Source organism: Leptodactylus fuscus, chromosome 5 (assembly GCF_031893055.1).
Source record: "Leptodactylus fuscus isolate aLepFus1 chromosome 5, aLepFus1.hap2, whole genome shotgun sequence".
Lineage (NCBI taxonomy): Eukaryota > Metazoa > Chordata > Amphibia > Anura > Leptodactylidae > Leptodactylus > Leptodactylus fuscus.
The window spans coordinates 59,989,310-60,012,264 of record NC_134269.1 but is presented as its reverse complement, the minus strand read 5'-3'; the positions used below and the strand labels follow the sequence as shown (position 1 = coordinate 60,012,264).

General features: G+C 45.1%; 1 protein-coding gene across 2 annotated transcripts in view; it reads left to right on the top strand.

Annotated features, from left to right (window-relative positions):
- SV2B (synaptic vesicle glycoprotein 2B) overlaps positions 1-22,955 on the top strand; it is a 112,770-nt gene that overhangs the window by 20,320 nt on the left and 69,495 nt on the right. Inside the window, exon 1 of one of the 2 annotated variants that reach the window (XM_075273270.1) lies at positions 10,405-10,667. The exons of the other annotated variant lie outside the window; for it this stretch is intronic. The gene's annotated coding sequence lies outside the window, so the exon portion shown is untranslated. Of the gene's footprint in view, positions 1-10,404; positions 10,668-22,955 lie in introns of those variants that run through there. 2 annotated transcript variants of the gene reach the window in all.

Below are 22,955 nucleotides of genomic sequence, written 5' to 3'. Positions count from 1 at the left end.
CACATTAACTAAACTGCAGGGTACAAACCTTAGTAGGCCCGAGAACCAGGAACAGGTCTTGCAATGGCTGTCAGAGAACGCTTACAGCACATTGTCCAGCAGCCAGTCAGACTCTGCCTCCTCTCCTCCTATTACCCAACAGTCTTGTCTTCCTTCCTCCCAAAATTCCGAAGCTTTACAGAACAATAACCCAAACTGTCCCTGCTCCCCAGAGCTGTTCTCCGCTCCTTTCATTGTCCCTCAACCTGCCTCTCCACGTCACGATTCCACGAACCTAACAGAGGAGCATCTGTGTCCAGATGCTCAAACACTAGAGTCTCCTCCATCTCCGTTCGATTTGGTGGTGGATGACCAGCAACCCACCCTCATCGACGATGATGTGACGCAGTTGCCGTCAGGGCATCCAGTTGACCGGCGCATTGTGCGGGAGGAGGAGATGAGACAGGAGTTGGAAGAGGAAGTGGTGGATGATGAGGACACTGACCCGACCTGGACAGGGGGGATGTCAAGCGGGGAAAGTAGTGTGGATGTTGAGGCAGGTGCAGCACCAAAAAGGGTAGCTAGAGGCAGAGGCAGAGGTCAGCAGCTTAGGCGAAGCCAGGCCACACCCGGAATCTCCCAAGATGTTCCAGTTCGTACCCAGCCCCGAAAAACTCCCACCTCGAGGGCACGTTTCTCGAAGGTGTGGAGTTTTTTCAAGGAATGCGCCGAGGACAGATATAGTGTTGTCTGCACAATTTGCCTCTCGAAATTGATTAGGGGCTCTGAGAAGAGCAACCTGTCCACCACTTCAATGCGCCGTCATTTGGAATCCAAGCACTGGAATCAGTGGCAGGCAGCAACGGCAGGACAAAGGCCGCCTGCCGTTCACGCCACTGCCACTGCCTCTGCCTCTGCCTCTGCCACTGCCACTGCTGACTGTGCTGGCGATGCACTCCAGAGGACGAGCCAGGACACCACTTCATCTGCCTCCGCCACTTTGTTGACTTCTACCTCATCCTCCCCTGGTCCTGTCTTATCTCCTTCTCCTGCACCATCAAAGGCACCATCAGGCGTTTCTTTACAACAACCCACCATCTCTCAGACATTGGAGCGGCGGCAGAAATACACTGCTAACCACCCACACGCGCAAGCCTTGAACGCCAACATCGCTAAACTGCTGGCCCAGGAGATGTTGGCGTTCCGGCTTGTTGAAACTCCCGCCTTCCTGGACCTGATGGCAACTGCGGCACCTCGCTATGCCGTCCCTAGCCGTCACTACTTCTCCCGGTGTGCCGTCCCCGCCTTGCACCAGCACGTGTCACTCAACATCAGGCGGGCCCTTAGTTCCGCGCTTTGCACAAAGGTCCACTTGACCACCGACGCGTGGACAAGTGCATGCGGACAGGGACGCTACATTTCACTGACGGCACACTGGGTGAATGTAGTTGAGGCTGGGACTGCTTCCCAAACTGGCCCGGTGTACCTCGTCTCCCCGCCTAACATTCCTGGCAGGGACACGAGAAGAACACCCCCCTCCTCCTCCTCCTCTACCGCCTCCTCCTCCGCCACCGCCTCCTCCTCCGCCACCGCCTCCTCCTCCGCTGTTAGATTGACCCCAGCTACGAGTTGGAAACGTTGCAGCACTGGCGTTGGTAGACGTCAGCAGGCTGTGCTGAAGCTGATCAGCTTGGGGGACAGACAGCACACTGCCTCCGAGGTGAGGGATGCCCTCCTCGATGAGACGGCAATATGGTTTGAGCCGCTGCACCTGGGCCCAGGCATGGTCGTTTGTGATAACGGCCGGAACCTGGTAGCAGCTCTGGAGCTTGCCGGACTCCAACATGTTCCATGCCTGGCCCACGTCTTCAACCTAGTGGTGCAACGTTTCCTAAAGAGCTACCCCAATGTTCCAGAGCTACTGGTGAAAGTGCGGCGCATGTGCGCCCACTTTCGCAAGTCGACAGTAGCCGCTGCTAGCTTAAAATCTCTCCAGCAACGCCTGCATGTGCCACAACACCGGCTTTTGTGCGACGTCCCCACACGCTGGAACTCAACGTTTCAGATGTTGAATAGAGTGGTTGAGCAGCAGAGACCTTTGATGGAATACCAGCTATAAAACCCTAGGGTGCCACAAAGTCAGCTGCCTCAGTTTCACATCCATGAGTGGCCATGGATGAGAGACCTTTGTGACATCCTACGGGTCTTTGAGGAGTCCACAAGGAGGGTGAGCTCTGAGGATGCGATGGTGAGCCTTACAATCCCGCTCTTGTGTGTTCTGAGAGAATCCCTGATTGACATCAGGGATAACTCAGATCACACAGAGGAGTTAGGGATAGCATCCGATCCGTCACAGCTGGAGAGTAGGTCCACACATCTGTCCGCTTCACTGCGTTTAATGGAGGAGGAGGAGGAGGAGGAGGAGGAAGAAGAGTTGTCCGATGATGTGATGGTGATACAGGAGGCTTCCGGGCAACTTCGAATCGTCCCATTGTTGCAGCGCGGATGGGTAGACATGGAGGATGAGGAGGAAATGGAGATTGAACTTTCCGGTGGGGCCAGAGGAGTCATGCCAACTAACACTGTGGCAGACATGGCTGAGTTCATGTTGGGGTGCTTTACAACCGACAAGCGTATTGTCAAAATCATGGAGGACAACCAGTACTGGATCTTTGCTATCCTTGACCCCCGGTATAAAAACAACATCTCGTCTTTTATTCCGGTAGAGGGGAGGGCCAATCGCATCAATGCTTGCCACAGGCAATTGGTGCAGAATATGATGGAGATGTTTCCGGCATGTGACGTTGGCGGCAGGGAGGGCAGTTCCTCCAGTAGGCAACCAAGTTCTCACCGGTCCACACAAACGAGGGGCACACTGTCTAAGGTCTGGGACACCTTGATGGCACCCCCTCGCCAAAGTGCCGCCACGGAGGGTCCTAGTGTCACCAGGCGTGAGAAGTATAGGCGCATGTTGCGGGAATACCTTTCCGACCACAGCCCTGTCCTCTCCGACCCCTCTGCGCCCTACACGTATTGGGTGTCGAAGTTGGACCTGTGGCTTGAACTTGCCCTATATGCCTTGGAGGTGCTGTCCTGTCCTGCCGCCAGCGTCCTATCTGAGAGGGTGTTCAGTGCAGCCGGTGGCATCATCACTGACAAGCGCACCCGTCTGTCAGCTGAGAGTGCCGACCGGCTCACTTTGATAAAAATGAACCACCACTGGATAGAGCCTTCATTTTTGTGCCCACCTGTGTAAAGCACCCCAACATGAAACTCCATGTCTGTACTCAACCTCTCCAATTCCTCCGCATCCTCATACTCATCCACCATAAGCGTTGCACAATTCTGCTAATACTAGGCTCCCTCCAACATGATTTCCCCCAACTCTGCTGGTTAGAGGCTCCCTCCACCCTGATTTCCACCAACTCTGCTGGTTAGAGGCTCCCTCCACCCTGCTTTCCCACAACTCTGCTGGTTAGAGGCTCCTTCCACCATGAATTTGCCCAAACTGGGCTGTTTAGAGGCTCCCTCCACCATGAATTGGTCCAAACTGGGTTTTTTAGAGGCTCCCTCCACCATGAATTGGTCCAAACTGGGCTGGTTAGAGGCTCCCTCCACCATGAATTGGTCCAAACTGGGCTGGTTAGAGGCTCCCTCCACCATGAATTGGTCCAAACTGGGCTGGTTAGAGGCTCCCTCCACAATTAATTGGTCCAAACTGGGCTAATTAGAGGCTCCCTCCACCATGAATTGGTCCAAACTGGGTTTTTTAGAGGCTCCCTCCACCATGAATTTGCCCAAACTGGGCTGTTTAGAGGCTCCCTCCACCATGAATTGGTCCAAACTGGGCTGGTTAGAGGCTCCCTCCACCATGAATTTCCCAAAACTTGGCTGTTTAGAGGCTCCCTCCACCATTAATTGGTCCAAACTGGGCTGGTTAGAGGCTCCCTCCACCATGAATTTGCCCAAACTGGGCTGTTTAGAGGCTCCCTCCACCATGAATTTGCCCAAACTGGGCTGGTTAGAGGCTCCCTCCACCATGAATTGGTCCAAACTGGGCTGGTTAGAGGCTCCCTCCACCATGAATTTGCCCAAACTGGGCTGTTTAGAGGCTCCCTCCACCATGAATTTGCCCAAACTGGGCTGGTTAGAGGCTCCCTCCACCATGAATTGGTCCAAACGGGTTTTTAGAGGCTCCCTTCACCATGAATTGGTCCAAACTGGGCTGGTTAGAGGCTCCCTCCACCATGAATTTGCCCAAACTGGGCTGTTTAGAGGCTCCCTCCACCATGAATTGGTCCAAACTGGGCTGGTTAGAGGCTCCCTCCACCATGAATTTCCCAAAACTTGGCTGTTTAGAGGCTCCCTCCACCATTAATTGGTCCAAACTGGGCTGGTTAGAGGCTCCCTCCACCATGAATTGGTCCAAACTGGGCTGGTTAGAGGCTCCCTCCACCATGAATTTGCCCAAACTGGGGTGGTTAGAGGCTCCCTCCACCATGAATTTGCCCAAACTGGGCTGGTTAGAGGCTCCCTCCACCATGAATTGGTCCAAACTGGGCTGGTTAGAGGCTCCCTCCACCATGAATTTGCCCAAACTGGGCTGTTTAGAGGCTCCCTCCACCATGAATTTGCCCAAACTGGGCTGGTTAGAGGCTCCCTCCACCATGAATTGGTCCAAACTGGGCTGGTTAGAGGCTCCCTCCACCATGAATTTGCCCAAACTGGGCTGTTTAGAGGCTCCCTCCACCATGAATTTGCCCAAACTGGGCTGGTTAGAGGCTCCCTCCACCATTAATTGGTCCAAACTGGGCTGGTTAGAGGCTCCCTCCACCATGAATTTGCCCAAACTGGGCTGTTTAGAGGCTCCCTCCACCATGAATTTGCCCAAACTGGGCTGGTTAGAGGCTCCCTCCACCATGAATTGGTCCAAACTGGGCTGGTTAGAGGCTCCCTCCACCATGAATTTGCCCAAACTGGGCTGTTTAGAGGCTCCCTCCACCATGAATTTGCCCAAACTGGGCTGGTTAGAGGCTCCCTCCACCATGAATTGGTCCAAACGGGTTTTTAGAGGCTCCCTTCACCATGAATTGGTCCAAACTTGGCTGGTTAGAGGCTCCCTCCACCATGAATTTGCCCAAACTGGGCTGTTTAGAGGCTCCCTCCACCATGAATTGGTCCAAACTGGGCTGGTTAGAGGCTCCCTCCACCATGAATTTCCCAAAACTTGGCTGTTTAGAGGCTCCCTCCACCATTAATTGGTCCAAACTGGGCTGGTTAGAGGCTCCCTCCACCATGAATTTGCCCAAACTGGGGTGGTTAGAGGCTCCCTCCACCATTAATTGGTCCAAACTGGGCTGGTTAGAGGCTCCCTCCACAATTAATTGGTCCAAACTGGGCTAATTAGAGGCTCCCTCCACCATGAATTGGTCCAAACTGGGTTTTTTAGAGGCTCCCTCCACCATGAATTTGCCCAAACTGGGCTGTTTAGAGGCTCCCTCCACCATGAATTGGTCCAAACTGGGCTGGTTAGAGGCTCCCTCCACCATGAATTGGTCCAAACTGGGCTGGTTAGAGGCTCCCTCCACCATGAATTTCCCAAAACTTGGCTGTTTAGAGGCTCCCTCCACCATTAATTGGTCCAAACTGGGCTGGTTAGAGGCTCCCTCCACCATGAATTTGCCCAAACTGGGCTGTTTAGAGGCTCCCTCCACCATGAATTTGCCCAAACTGGGCTGGTTAGAGGCTCCCTCCACCATGAATTGGTCCAAACTGGGCTGGTTAGAGGCTCCCTCCACCATGAATTTGCCCAAACTGGGCTGTTTAGAGGCTCCCTCCACCATGAATTTGCCCAAACTGGGCTGGTTAGAGGCTCCCTCCACCATGAATTGGTCCAAACGGGTTTTTAGAGGCTCCCTTCACCATGAATTGGTCCAAACTTGGCTGTTTAGAGGCTCCCTCCACCATGAATTTGCCCAAACTGGGCTGTTTAGAGGCTCCCTCCACCATGAATTTGCCCAAACTGGGCTGGTTAGAGGCTCCCTCCACCATGAATTGGTCCAAACTGGGCTGGTTAGAGGCTCCCTCCACCATGAATTTGCCCAAACTGGGCTGTTTAGAGGCTCCCTCCACCATGAATTTGCCCAAACTGGGCTGGTTAGAGGCTCCCTCCACCATGAATTGGTCCAAACGGGTTTTTAGAGGCTCCCTTCACCATGAATTGGTCCAAACTTGGCTGTTTAGAGGCTCCCTCCACCATGAATTGGTCCAAACTGGGGTGGTTAGAGGCTCCCTCCACCATGAATTTGCCCAAACTGGGCTGTTTAGAGGCTCCCTCCACCATGAATTGGTCCAAACTGGGTTTTTTAGAGGCTCCCTCCACCATGAATTGGTCCAAACTGGGCTGGTTAGAGGCTCCCTCCACCATGAATTGGTCCAAACTGGGGTGGTTAGAGGCTCCCTCCACCATTAATTGGTCCAAACTGGGCTGGTTAGAGGCTCCCTCCACCATTAATTGGTCCAAACTGGGCTGGTTAGAGGCTCCCTCCACCATGAATTTGCCCAAACTGGGCTGGTTAGAGGCTCCCTCCACCATGAATTGGTCCAAACTGGGGTTTTTAGAGGCTCCCTCCACCATGAATTGGTCCAAACTGGGGTTTTTAGAGTCTCCCTCCACCATGAATTGGTCCAAACTGGGGTTTTTAGAGGCTCCCTCCACCATGAATTTGCCCAAACTCTGCTGGTTAGAGGCTCAATCCACCCTGATTTTCAAAACAAATGTTGGTGCCAACCTCAACTTACTACAAGGGCCAAATTCACTGCTGGTGACAAGCTCTCCTCACTGCAAGTGCCAAATACACATGTTTCAAGGTGTTTTCCTACTGTCAGAGAGGTGGTATTGAGTGTGTAAAGTGTGTAGTTGTTAGGCTGTGATGTTGGGGTAATAGAGGGTCTTTGGTGTGTTAGATGCCCCCAGACATGCTTCCCCTGCTGTCCCAGTGTCATTCCAGAGGTGTTGGCATCATTTCCTGGGGTGTCATAGTGGACTTGGTGACCCTCCAGACACGGATTTGGGTTTCCCCCTTAACGAGTATCTGTTCCCCATAGACTATAATGGGGTTCGAAACCCGTTCGAACACACGAACATTGAGCGGCTGTTCGAATCGAATTTCGAACCTCGAACATTTTAGTGTTCGCTCATCTCTATTTATTACATATATTGCAGCTTTACTGTCTGTTGCTTTATGTCCTGACTTGGATGTATAGATCACAAGTATCCATAAGCTAATGATAAACGAATGTAACAAAGTAAAACATGCCTTTCTGCAGCATGAGAACATGTATGATGCTATATCATATCACTGGTAACAGCAACAAACATAGAAAAAAATCATTGATCACAAATATAGATCACAAGTATCAGTAAGCTAATGATAAACGGCCATCTGGCATTTGTATAAAGGAAAATATATGAAATAAACCATGTTTCTGTAGATGTGGGCTGCACAGAGATGTGTTGAAAGACACCAAGTTACAAATAAATCATGTGAACAAAAACATTTGCTGTTGTGCAACTTTTTTCATAGCTGCAGTTTGGCTGTAAGATTGGAGCTACACTGCAATGTTGCCCACAATTCCCATTGCACAACCAAAGGTTGCTGTGTTGTCTTGCAACTCCTGGACTAATACAAGAGAATGCCCTTCATAATTGTCTTATGGCTCGGTAATACATTGCTGTTGAGGGATAGCCCCTTTAAAGAAATAGATTTTTGTCTTGTCTGATTTTTACAGAAGTGTACAGCAAAGTTAGTGAACAACTTACTGGCAGCTTTACTGTGAAGTTATTTGCTCCCCTCCAGAGTACTAACCTCCTCTTTGCTCCTTTGCTGCACTCATCGTTTCATGTATGAATAAGAGGTCATTCTCACAATGCAAGTCTATTAGAGCCTTGATCTGAATCCCATAGATAGTTTGATCTCCTGTACATTCAGAAAAGAAGGTGTGCATCAAAGGAATAGGGTGAGGGGAAGTGCTCCAGAGGGAAGCATATAACTTCACAATAAATCTATTAATACGTTATTCAAAAACATTATGAACAGACACACAGACTCATTTTCAAATGGATATGACAAAGAAACTTTACTGAGGTACTTCTTTAGACTAAGGCCCCACATAGCAGGCTGCAGCAAAAAAGTATTGCGGGAAAAAACATGAAGGTAATGCATCACGGTTTTCCTGCAGCACATTTCACAGAAAGTCATTCTGCTTCTATTATACCTATAGGGAAACAATTATACCTATAGGGAAACAACAATTATACCTATAGGTACAACAATTATACCTATAGGGAAACAACTAGTGTTTCTGACATGCTGCGATGTGTTTCTAGTGTTTCTGACATGCTGCGATTGTTCAAAACCACAACCAAGTATTTTTCTGCAATGTGTGAATGGGATTTGCCTCATGTTGCGGAAACGCAGCTTTTTTTGTTTCAGATTTTGCTGCGTTTTCATGAGCTAAAGTCAGGAGTGGATTGAGCAGAAGGTAGGAGTATAAATACTTCTTATATATTCCCATTCATTTTGTAGCCTTTCTTGGCTTTGGCTCAAAAAACCGCAGCAAAATCTGCAATGAAAAAAACTGTGTTTCTGCAACATGGGGCCTTAGCCTAAAACACAATGTTTTTTCTGCTTCCAAACCATGGCATTTAGACTTCTGCTTCCAAACCATGGCATTAGATTCCTCTTCCACATAAAATATGACTCTATTCTAAAAGGTGCAAAATACGTAAGAACCCCATTACAGACTTTGCATTGGAGCCCAGGAACTTCAAGTTTATTCACACCAGGACTGGAGCTATCTTGGTTTTATTGAACTGAATATAGATCAGTCTACCTCTCTATTAGTTTGAGGTTGGCCTTTGTTTTTGCCTCTATAGCCAAAGAAATTCTACTTGTAGTAATAATAATGTAATAGAAATACTTTATATAGTGATAATATCACAAATCACAAACTGCTAGGGCCTGTGATTGGGCCTCAGCGGTCACATGAGACGCAATGATGTAATTATGCCAGTGACCGATGGGGCCCAATCATATTCCCCAACAGTGAGGTCTGGGGAACAGGGCCTCAATCACTAGACAGAAGTGCACCAGAAAGGATGCTGAGCCAAGGACAGGTGAGTATAAGTATTTTTTCTTATTTTTAATCAACTCCCCTGGGCTGGCATCTAATGGAAAGGGGCTCAGCAATCACCAGGCCCTCACTCCTTTAGCGGTAGGTATAGCAGTCAAGGAACCAGGCTTTCCCCAACCGCAATCATGGTGGTCCAGGGCCTCTGCCATATCCAGCTGGTTGCAGGCCTAGGACCCTATGCCACTGCCAAGTGGGCCCCCTCAGGACCTTGGGGCCCTGGTACTTGCCAAGGTATTCTGGGTTCCTATGCCGACCCTGGTTGTGCCTACAAAGATCTTTTATTAGATAACTGTTTACTCAATGACTGTTTAAATTTCTTTTAACTAATGTGTATCGCCACCTTCAGTCTTAGGTGCCTCTGTAAACCCAGAACTAGTCACGAATATACTTAGATCTCTGTGGTATCCCTTGATAGTAGCATTCCGTCGTTGCATTTCACCACCAATTCTACTTGCAATGACATCTATACACATAGCTATAGTACTCATTGCACATATGATTCATGTATGACTGTGCTTAGTTTGAGCATGTAGGCCTCATGAGCACAAGGGTGTATTGTGTATGGATCTGCAAAAAAATCAAGGACTGGATAACACATTGATGGCATCTCTGCACACTTCATTGAATAAGCTCAAACTACAACATGGACAAAAATAGGACTTGCCCTGAGTTTTTTGACCTGGGCTCATAACCTTACCTGGACCTGGGAAAAAACACAGTCATGTGCAAGAGGCCATAGACATAAATGGGTTTGTAGCAAAAGAACAACAAATATGGTTGTGTGCATGGAGCCCCAGAATTATGAAAATAATATTTTTAGAAAGCCAAATTATGTCCACGCTCAGTTTCTTGTTACAGATGACAACAAGCAAACATTGACTAAGAAGACCCCTTCAACATTAGCTACCTGGCCGACGTAGTTCGATATTGATTTTACTGAATTTCCCTGCAATGGTTCATTATCCTAAAGCCTTTATCTGTCATGTGATTTTAAATGCACATTACCTGAGATCCCTGTCGGACTGTAGATATAATGTCCAATAAAGTAAAAGTAGAAGACATGCTCTATAACAGCTAGTGTTAATTTTCCCATTAACTTCCATGCCATGTTTGTGTCCTGCTCAGTGTACTGTGTATTATCAGTTCTCTCTTTAACTTAAAAGTCATCACATCTGTCATGTTAGCAATCCTCCTCCCCCTCCCTCCATCTGCTCCTCCAGTCCCTGCCTCCCCTGAGCCTCAGTGCTTGTTTTATGTGTGTATGTGTGTGTGCTATACAGGCTGATGGACTCGTCCATTCCTTGTATCCCGGTGATGCCTGGATATGCTATTACACTGGGATGATCGGCTTGGTTCTCAAGAGCTGTACACTTAATCTTATGCTTGTGATTTGCCCGGGGCACGGCAGCCTCTGAAGGACCGCTCTCAATGGCACCTCACCCATAAAGAGGTGGATTGCCCAGAACTGTGGAATTTGTTATTCCTTAGATCCGGTAGGAATCACATCTTCTCTCTATTGTAATGTTTTATCTATTCATTCAGGTAATTGTGCTAAATCTGCTTGGCCTGGCTCAGTAAGTGCCCTGCACAGTACCGGGGAGTTTACTGACTAGGTCAGGGATCTCTAGATGATACATGGCACTTCTAGGAGATTAAGAGGGGCTATTATAGCAGGTATTTCATCCTGGAGTGAGGTTTTATGCAGTACTGTACTTTAACCTTGGCCATGAATAAAGCGTTTATTATCCTATAGTCACAGATATTTCATAAAGTTATAGCCAATATTTCCACCGGATTAGTGAATATATGTATTTTGTATTATTATTGTGTTCTAGTTTTATAATTAGGTCATTATTATAAAATATTAATATCAATTCTCAAGCAATGTGTGGGATTGTCTAGGAGAAAGACATAGTGGATTCACTACTTGATAGTGGATGTTGTGGGAAGGAATACAGTATATACAGTAGGATATATTATTTATATAGAAATACAGCATATAGTAAAATTGTGCGTGTGTACATGTATATATACATACTATATATACTATATTAATTCACACACACATGTGAATGTGTGAATGAATATAGTATAATATATATATAATTTTTTTTCTGTATCTATCTATCTATCTATCTATCTCTATATATATTCCTTTTGTTAATATATGTAAGGTAATCAGGTATTTACTTAGGTGTTTATTATGTCTGTTTTTGTAATTCTATAATTATATTTATCCCAACTGCATTGGTCAATAATCCCCCTCCCTGTTCTAGTACCTACTGTACAGTACTATATATAAGGCGCACAATATCCTATATATTAGATCTTGCTGTAACCTTGGTATATTAATATTACCTGCCATTCACTTATCTCTGAGATACTGCCTCTACATAATCTGATATTGAAATATTGTCTGGCTGTGCATGTTGAGTAGACCTAGGAGAATCACTTCTCTTCTCTCCTTGGTGGATTACATTTTAACCCCTTTTATGACCAGTTGGGCTGAAACTCTCTATTGATTTACCAGCAGTTCTCTGTATTTAAATATATGGGACAAATCATGCAAAATTCCCTATTTATGTAAGGTAACTAGGAAGCAGTATGTACATGCTAGTACTATTGGTACCATTCTGTTTTACTTATGTGCTTTCTATGCAACCTGGTAGGACATATTACTTTTAAGGTTGTTACATTATGTAATTATGTTATATATAAACAGTAGTCTGTGTGATAAGAGAATAGGAAACACATTGCAGACAATTACCTATGGAAAATCTTAGTATGAGTTAGTTCTCATGTTATTTTTAATGTATCCTTATTACACTCCTGTATATTGTAGCAGAAACGTGACTATTATCAGATGGAGTAAACATTTTTAGTAACAGTACGTTATTTCATTAACAATAATAATAATAATAATGATGATGATAATAATAATAATAATAAAATATGGGTCTATAGTGTCAAAAGAAGAAAGCCATTGCACGAATCCTTTTTCATACCTCGGTACAGCATTTTTTTTTAATATCATCATTTTGCATATTAGTATATGTTTCGTCAGGGTGATAAATGTCTGACTTCTCACGTCCCAAAGACATTGGCAATACACATGCTCAACTGCTGCTCTAGTGAAATGGCACCTCACTCCATTGCACAATGAGAAGGAACCCCATTCTAGTGATTGGTGGTCCCAGTGGTGGAGCACCCTCCATTTAGACAAGTAGCACCTATCCAGTGGATTGCAATGAATTTCCATTGATGAACAACCTCTTTAACTATTGGGTAAGGCAGTCTAGTTGGGTAATGTAATGTAAGTGTGCCAGTCTGAGACTGGAATATCTGTATGAGAAACTTATAGATTTACATAAGCATATGAGTAACTCTGAAAGTGCTTTGCTTTTGTTAGTTGAATTTTAGTTAATATTATATTACTGTTTTCATACCGTACAGAACTGCTTTTTCATTTCTGCTGGCTGACCTTGGAGACAGCCTATGGTTAATCTGAGATTTATGTTGGCAGACCTGTGACCTATGATCTTACTGTGTAACTTACTTCTGATCTCCCACAATGGACTGTTTTTTTGATTACAGGAAAGCAAACAAATTCCAAATTCAGCTTTAGACCTCATGCAAATGACTACATTTTTGGCCATTGTGCTATCCGTTACTACAGATCCATAATAATGGACCCATAGTAAATGGACTCCATTAATTTCTATGGCTCCATGCATTTGCCTGTAATAGGTGTAAGTGGAATGGGGAAAATAATGGTTACTGGCTCAAAGATGAAAAAAGAGGGTGGTTATTAATGGTGCATACTCGGATTGGGTCACAGTCTCCAGTGGGGTGCCACAGGGTTCAGTACTGGGCCCTCCTCTTTTAACCCCTTAAATACTATGAATTTCCGTCTTTGCATATCATTTTTTTCCTCCCCACCATCCAGGACCCATCATTTTTTTATTTTTTTTTGTTCAGAGTCACATGATGGCTTATTGTTTGCAGGACAACTTGCACTTTGTAATGGCACTATTTAATATCCTGAATAATGTACTGGGAAGCTGGAAAAAAATTCTGAATGAAGTGCAATTGGAAAAAATGCACTTGCACCAATTTCTTATGGATTAGGTCAGGCACAGGTCAGGCTACATGTAGAATGCTGTGCACAATATTGGGCGCCAGTATATATGAAAGATGTAGCTGAACTGGAGTGTGACCCCTAGGCTTGTAACTGTGGCAAGGGGTCTATGTCTAGAGGAAGAACGATTTTACCATAGTCACAGGTGGGGTTTCTTTACAGTTAGGGAGCCTTCACACAGAATTTACGCTCCGCTCATTCTGAACGTAAACTCATTCAGAATGAGCGGCGTTAAAACAGATCCCATTGATTTCTATGGGTGCCGGCATACGCGTGCTACCCATTGAAATCAATGGGAGGCTTTTTTACCTATTGCTTTCAATGTGATACTCGCATATCACATTGAAAGCAATAGGTAAAAAAGCCTTCCCTTGATTTCAATGGGGAGAGCGCATATGCCAGCACCCATAGAAATCAATGGGATCTGTTTTAACGCCGCTCATTCTGAACGAGTTTACGTTCAGAATGAGCGGAGCGTAAATTCTGTGTAAAGGCTCCCTTAGAGTGGTGGGACTATGAAACTCACTGCCACCAATTGTGGTGACTAATAACTTGTGTGGGTTTAAGATGGGCCAGGATGCCTTTCATGAGGATAATCATATCATATGTTATAGGAACTCTAAGTTAATTTGATAGGTTGTTAAACCGGGGATTTAGTTCAATTGCCATATTTGGAGATGGGTAGAAATTTTTCCCCAGATCAGATAATTGGTGTCAGCCTTGTAGGGTTTTTTCTCCCTCTTGATCAACTTGGTAGGCTTATAGGTATGGACTTTTTAGCTCATCTAACTTGTTACTATGTATTTTCTATGGATCTGTGTGGGGCCAAAATTGGAGTAGGTCCTTTATCCATCCATTTTTGTGGCTTGGTCTGTCTATGCTACCGATAGGGTCTGTGGAAAACTTGGACTGCATTCAGATTCCACACCTGTTCAGTCCTTTATATTCTTCCTCCCCTATGTTCTCTACAGCCTTCTCCATGTAGCCTTAGGGCCCCTTCACATAGCGTAATCGCTTGGCTCATTCCGAGCCGTACACGCAAGTGCTTCTAAACACTTCCCATTCACTTCAATGGGAGCGCGCGTAAAGCTAGCTTTACGAGTGCTCCCATTGAAGTGAATGGGAAGTGTATAGAAGCGTTCGCGTATACGGCTCGGAATGAGCCGAGCGCTTACGCCGTGTGAAGGGGTCCTTAGAGATGCGTAGGGTAAAAAATTGTATACCGTATATACTCGAGTATAAGCCGAGTTTTTCAGCCCAGTTTTTGGGCTGAAAAAGTCTGCCTCGGTTATATTCGGGTCATTACGGTAATACCGTAGTTACAGACCCGGCATACAGACATGGGGGTTGGTGCCGGGCCGCAGCATCGCCACACTCCTGGCAGAAGTACTGGGGCCTTCTAGCAGAAGTACTGTAAGTATTTCTGTAGTTGTCAATGAACAGCATCGCCATGGCGATGCTGCGGGCCCGGCACCCGCCCTGGTGTCTGGATGCCGGGTCTGTGTTGCGTAGTCTGTAGCTATAATGGCGAACGCTCTGCTCCAGAGCGGTCGCCATTAGAATCGGCACCTCCACTGTAACTCTTACAGTGGTAATGGCGGAGTTACAGTGGAGATGCCGCCATGCCCCTGGAGACAGCAGACGCGATGGCTCTCTCAAATGCGGCCCTGAAGCGATGGGGTGATCCCCAGCTGCCAGCAGAAGCGCGTACCTCAAGGAAGACCTTGTCCGCCAGAGCTGAAGGAGAGATCCCCGGTAGGAGCACGTACCTGAAGACCTTGGCTGTTGGATCTGAAGAGGAACTGCCGTCGGCAGAAGCGCTGAGGGGAAATCCAGGCAGCCGAGTCTGCCGGGGATTCCCCTCAGCGCTTTTGCCGGTGGCCGGCCACAGTTTCCCTTCAGGTCCGGCGGCAGAGATCCTCCGGGGATTCCCCTCAGCTCCTCTGTAAGGGCTCCCTGGCTGCAGTGCTTTTCTTTTGCAGACTGCTCTATGCAGCCTGCAAAAGAAATGACGATTTTTGCAATGTATTGCAATGCATTAGCATTGTAATGCATTGCATTAGTGATCAGTCTCCCTGGGGTTCAAGACCTCCTAGGGGGTCTAATAAATGCAAAAAAAAAAAAAGTAATAAAAATAATAAAGTATAAAAAATTCAACCCCCCCCCTTTCCCTAGAACACATATAAAACTAATACTGTGAAACATATACACATTAGGTAACCCTGTGTCCGAAAACGCCCGCTCTACCAATCTATAAAAATATTTTTCGTGTATGGTAAATACTGTAGCTGGAAAAAAAGTTGTCTAACTGCCCCTTCCCTGAGACTGTTTTTTTCCCCCACTTGGAATTCAGCCTGACTGAATATAGGGTATCTGCAGTGCTCCTATTCTGTCGTGAAGGGGTTAATAGGAGCACTGCAGATACCCTATATTCAGCCAGGCTGAATTCCAAGTGGGTGAAAAAAAAGTCCTGAAGCTCAGGGAAAGGGCAGACAGACAACCAAAACACCCCTCCCCTTCCCAGCACCCAGCAACTACTGCACTTAAACTCCCACCATTTTAATTTTTTAAATTTTCCAGTAGCTGCTGCATTTCCCCCCCAAGGCTTATACTCGAGTCAATAAGTTTTCCCAGTTTTTTGTGGTAAAATTAGGGGGGTTGGCTTATACTCGGGTCGGCTTATACTTGAGTACAGTATATACGGTAATTCAAAAACATAAAGTAACATATATTACAAATGCCATGCTTTGTATTGTATTTGTTTATGGAAATACAAGTGAAAAGTTTTCTTCTGGTAAGAAAAAAACATACTGTATACTTATGTATGTTCTAGGAACAAACTGAATATGTGACTATTCAAGCAGTGCAGATCTGACAGCAGTAAGGTCCTCAGTAAGAGCGGTCAGCTTTCAAACCCATTCACTTGAATGGGTTTGCAGAGGTGACCGCTAGAGATGAGTGAGTAGTATTCGATCGAGTAGGTATTTGATAGAGTATAGGAAAAAAAGTAGCTGAAAACTTGCGCTTACCACATATGTTGAAGTACTTCAGTGTGCTAAACCAGGCCTCTGGACTGAAGAGGAAAATCAGCAATGTGAAAGAAGAAAAAGATGGTCCGCAACGCACCGAATCTTCTAAAACTTGAAAATCTTTAATTCATCTTAGATTAAAATACAAAGTCCAAACAAAAAAGTGCAATAGTAGGAAAAACATACATGGTGAATAGGGATAAAATTATCACTATTTTCAAGATTTTCAAGTTTTAGAAGATTTGGTGCGTTGCGGACCATCTTTTTCTTCTTTCACATTCGATAGAATAGTACGGTATTCAAAATACTCGTACTCGTTCGAATAGTACTCCTATTCGCAGTAAAGTAAAGATTTGATTCAGAACCAGCATTGATTGGCCCGAATGCTATAGCATTCGGCAAATCAACTCTGGTTCTGCAGCAGGCTCTTCTTTGCTAGTCGGGAGAGCTGGCAGGTTGCGGTTATGTGGGAGCTGACTTTTTCTAATAAGAATGCATTGACCAGTGTTGATTGGCCGAATGCTATACAGTGTACAGCAGGGGTGCCCAATACATCGATCACAATCTACCGGTCGATTGCAAAGGAAGTATGGGTCGATCGCAGACATCCTCACTATTAGACTGCTCCCCGCTCTCCGTGTCCGCCAGGCAGCGTCGCACCTCTAATGAGGTGAGGTGAGCTCTCCTTGCGCTGGTTCGGACGTCTACGTATCAGCATAGGCGGCGTCATTACGCCGCCTACGCTGATACGTAGACATCTGACTGCTGAGAGAAGAGGATCGCGGGGGCAGCAGCAGCAGCAAGATTGGTAAGTATAATAACTTTTTTTTGTTGTTTTATAATAGGCTGCTACCTGCTGGAGTATCTCTAGCAGGTAGCGGCCTATTTACCAACCTCCCCAGACCTGCTCACTGCCGACCCTGCTTCCCCTTGTGCTATAGGCCGCGGACAGGCAGAAGACGCACACGGGCAGTCACCTCTGCAAATCCCACTTGCAGGGATTTTTCAGCAGTGTGTGGAATTTGTTTAAATCTCTTTCACTATATTGGTACTGTTTATGGCAATTCTGCCAGTGGCTATCCTTTTGCAACTATGCCATATAACAATCTGACTTTAAGCTAAGGCCCCAGGTAATGGGCAACAGTGTAAAAGCGCTGTGCGAAAAACCGAGGCAAAAACGCTACACGTTTTTTTTCCACAGTGTTTCTCTTTTTTTTTTTTTTCATTAAATGTAGATTGTGAGCCTTCAGCGGCTGGGATCGCTAAGTGACGCCGCGGGCCCCACATACAGTATTATTATACTCGAGGGTCTGAAAAGACCCCCGAGTATAATGACTGGAGGCCCATGAGAGGTAAGGGAACATAAAAAACCATGTTACTTACCTCTCCGGGCAGGCTTCGGGCCTACTTGTGTGACATCCCTGACTTCACATGATGCAGCGCAGGCCCCCCGGGTCACGCGACGTCCCAGACGTCATTGAAGATGGCCGCCATCAGCGGGAAGTATAGCATAGCCAGGGATAGGTAAGTAACAGTGTTTTTTTATGTTTGTATCCCTCCTGGGTCTCCGATTATTATGCTCTGGGTTCTGAAAAGCCCCCAGAGTATAATAATTGTTCATGGGTGTCCACAGTGGGGCTTAATGCTGAGTGAAGGGGCCACAATGGGGCATAATGCTGGGTGAAGGAGTCACTATGAGGTATAATGCTTTGTACAGGGGCCACTATGGGGTATAAGACTTTGTTTAGGGCCACTATGGGGTATAATACTGTGTGCAGGAGCCGCTATGGAGTATAATCCTGTGTGCAGGAGCCACTAAACAACTATCTATTGTAGTGCTTCAGTGATGAAAGCTCCATGTATAGTAAGCAATAATGACAATCTTACTATCAGGCAGTTTTCGCCTGACCATTATTGCTGCTCAGTAAGGCTGCTTGCACACTACAGTAATACTACAGTCTCCAGGCTGTGGATTCTACATCTCCATAGACTTCTATGGAGCCTGCAAAATTGACAGCTTTGTGTACAAAGAAGTCTATGGAACCGCCAAATCCATGGCCTGGAGGCCCATGAAAAATACTGCAGTGTGCAAGCAGCCACTAAGGATACCAGACATGTTTTGTCAGTGCATGTGTGTATGTACATGTGTGTCATCCATGTGTATGTATGCACATGTGTATGGTCCATGTACATGTGTGCGTGTGATCCATGTATATATATGCGTGTGTGCATACACGTGTGTGTGGTCCGTGTACATGTATGTGTGTATGTACACGTGTGATCCATGTGTTTGTGCGTGCACAGCGTAAGTGTCCACACGTGCGGTAGTTGTGTGTGAGTACTTATGTGCTCTGTTCGTCCGTGTGCATAGTGTGCATCCATCTGAGTGTCATTGCGTGCATGTGTGGTCTGTGCATGTGTGTGTCGTATTTGTGGAGTGGTGTTTGTGTTGTGTGTGTCTAGAATGGTTTGGTGTTTGTGTGCTGTGTTCTGGCATTTTTTGTGGTGATGTGCTTGTGGGTTGGTGTATTTGTGCTGTCTGTGTGATGTTTATATGGTGTTTGTGTGTTGGGTGTGGCGGTGCAGCCCCTTTAGCAGCGACTCTTTGGCGCCGTCGCTATAATCCGTACCTGTCAGTCACAGCTGTTGTTTTCCCCTCAGTGCTTTCACTTTCACATTTCCCCATTATATGTATAGGGCCTAAATTTAGGGGCCCCTATCTCAAGACAGGTTGACGCTAGCGAGATGTAATGTGCGCAGTATTCTGCTCCTGTGGGTGGAGAGGGGGCATGCCAAATTTCAGCCAAATCGGGTGATAACTGTGGATTTGTATAGAGCGGACTACTACAGATTTTCAGTTTTATATAAATAGTACTATGTGAGTGGAAATGATGATCTGCTTTTTCTGAAATCATTTAATCTTACATCTGCTTCTAAAGATCTGACTTTAATATTTGATTCCTTCATTTCTATGCGACTCATTGTGAAATCCGCTCTCGTTGATGGATGCTCCACATTATGTCACAACATTATGCAACAACTGTGAAGAATTCCAGGTCAGAATACAGATGAGGATGCTAATTAAAACGATAAAATACCCAAGAATAGATTATACTGCTTAATCTGGCAGGATGTCTTCTAGTTGACATCCATTACTATCGCCTATACCTAGTACCTACATCATTATAGTATTCACAATCTACGCCATAAGAGGGTCTAGAGGATGATTTGGCAATAATGGCATTTACCAGAAGGAAAGGTGTGTCCCAGAGAATCTTGGTGCTGGTCTTTGTACTTCAGCTATTTTGGGCACTATTGTGCTATGAATCGGTCAGTACATTATTAAACAGTTGTATGGTTGATGGAAGATGGCTGAACGAATATTCTTTAACCCCTTAATGACACAGGGTAGTTTGCACATTAATGCTCAATGACTTTTTTCATATTTTCCCTCCCCGTCTTCCAAAATACATAACTTGTTTTATTTTTCTGTGGACATAGCTATGTGAGGGCTTATTCTTTGTGTGACCAGTTGTACTTTCATTTGTCACCATTTTAGGGACAAATAATGTTTTATAAAAGTTTTCTAGGAGACCATGTTAAATAACAAACAATTCTATCTTAATTTTTTGCATTTTGTTTTTACGATGTTCACTCTGCATCAAAAATGACAGGGCAGCTTTGTCCCATGGGCCATTACGATTATGGTGATGCCATGTTTTTATTGTTTTTTATATGTATGTTTTATAGTTTTTACACATAAAACGTCACTTTTTGAAAATGAACAATTTTCCTGGAGTCACAGTATACTGACGCCTATAATTTTTATTTTATTTTTTTTTACTGTACTATTCACAGACATATGTCAGGACTCTTTATTTGTGGGACAAGTTGTACTTTCTATTGGTATTAATTGTGCCAAAATTTTGTAGTAAAATTCTGGATCAAAGCGATCCAACTAATAGGATTTACATTTCTTTTACCTTCTCTATCTGGATCCGGACATCCATGAAGACTTGTTCAGGACAGGCCTGTACATACAATCATTCCCATCCACTGTCCAATCATTCACATCCAGTGCACCCTCACAGTATCCATAACCCCTGCCTTACCCCATACCACAGCCTACCCCACAGAATCCCTCCTACACTGTATGCTGTAGACCAATGGCAATTTAGTCCGTACTGGGTTAATTTTCTCCTTTCTGATACTGGGAAGCTATGCACCATAAATCTTCACGTCTCAGGCCCTATTCACATCTGCGTTCAGGTTTTCCATTCGGGAAGTCCGCTTGGGGACCCCCCAAATGGAAACCTATACGCATTAAAAAGCAGCTACCTGGGAAACCAACAGACCTTGGCTATAATGGGGTGTGTGTGGTTTCTGCACAAAAAATTATCCCAGATAATGTCACATTCTCAAATTAACAATACATCATCATTCATTTGTTCATTCATTCTGGGGTTTTAGGGAACAGATTGATCTCTGATCCGAAATCAATAGAGATGACTGTGCGGTAAGTTCTGCAGCCTGTCCTTGAGGACATTCTGGGGCATGGGTCAGGACGGGTTATTCAGAAAAAGTATCTATCACTGCAATTTATAAACACATTAATGCTAGACACTTGGAAAGTTGTACCATTAGCTTTATGTTTGGACAAAGAAATTCTATCAATCTTATGTATGCATATACTGTACACCCACTGCCAAAAAAAATAATGCACGACACATGTCTAGCAAACATTTGTATGCATGAAGCTCTAGTGTGGTGACCTGTGGGCTCCCCTGACTTCTGGGTCTGGATGCCGATGTAACCACTGCGACCCACTTAGTTACACTTGCACTTACTACTAGGTAGTCTAAAGAAAGATGAACCAGATTTATCATCCAGCATCAGCTACTGTCATATATGTGGTACATTTCTGTCTAGTATATGTTTGCGCTGTCTAGCTATTAGTAAATGTGGGCCATGGACTCTTCATTGTGGCTCTATGCCACAGTGAGCCATATTGGGCCATGGACTCTGCTCTGGATAATAGAAAAAGGATCCCAAGAATGGGACCTCCTCTATGAAGTCCATATGTACTACCAAGGCCTCGTTCACATCTGTTTTGGTAATCCGTTCAGGGGAGTCCACATAGGGACCCCCCCAAATGGACTACCGATCACAAGCGCTGTGCAGTGAAAGCACATGTATCCCCATAGACTATAATTGAGTCTGTGTGCTTGCCATGAGATCTCCGCAGGGAACATGCAGACAGGAAAAGAATTTTAGCCGTTGTCCTACTGGAAAACACTCCTTGAATAAACAGGGACCTGCCAAACTGCTTATCCCTATAGGTATAGATGCAGAAATGTGTTGTCATCAACTGATATTGGCAGGAGAAATCTATAGGTAGCCCCATGGCCAATACCAATAAGGCCTAATGAAATGGATGGCCACCTTGTAATATACTGTATGGTCATACTAAGAACTTCACAGCAGTAGTCAGTCTTTGCAATATATGTTACTATAGCTAATAGAGGCTTACCTGAATATGGGACTGATATCCATGATGCTCATATGCCCTGCTATTTGAAGGCGCAAATCTATACAGAATTAGGATTGGGAAAAATAACCACTAGCTGCTACAATGTAGAAACCATACAGTGAATACATTGTCTATGGCTATATGTTTGACTGTAGTTGTATTACTGTACATATAGTCCCTCATTTATTAAATCCACTGGCGTCATCAGAAATGGCGTCATGGTATCAGTAATTTTTATTCAGACTGCTGTGTTATCACTTTCCTGAAATGAGACTTTGCCAATACAGCACATTAATGAAAACCAATAGACTGACCAGGCATTGCATTTGCACAAGAGCGATCAATGCGGCCCTAAACATTGCATCATAATGTAGCTCTGTTATCCTGAATTATTCATCCTGCATGAGCCAAATAGGTCGCCGCTCCTCTTGTGGTTGTACAAGTGCAACTAGGTCAGATGAGTAGAGCATTCCTATAGCAGGGGCTTATTGAGCCCTATCTCATGATGTAAACCAAGACATGTTTCTCTCTGCAGATAATGTCCTATTCTCGAATTAACAATACATCACCATCATTCATTCATTCTGGAGTTTTAGGAGAAGCAATGACCTCTGCTCAGAAATCTAAAGAGATGACTGTGCAGTAAGTTCTGCAGTTTGTCCTACAGCAAAGGAGAGTCTGATAAATGGTTATTCTGGGACGTGGGGAATTAACTCAAATATTTCAGACTGGGGTGTTAAGAAGAAGTACCTATCAGTGCAGTTGTCATACACATTCATGCTTGAGATTTACCAAGCTGTACCATCTTATGTATACTGTACATATACACCCATTAACAAAAACTATAAAGCACTAAGAAGGAATCGGTGGAATGAAACTTTCTATGTGTGAATGTAATGATGACATTTATAAGTGATTGCAATATTTACAGAAAAAGAATAAGTTTATTGAGAAAGTCTATACAATTGAGGGGAGGTTCTAGTACCCATTTGGGCTGCCTCTAGCCTGGATACAAGATGAGGTATGGTTGAGTATGGAGACATACAGGTTCTGTATGGTATCCAGTGGTGCATTTGCCCACAGA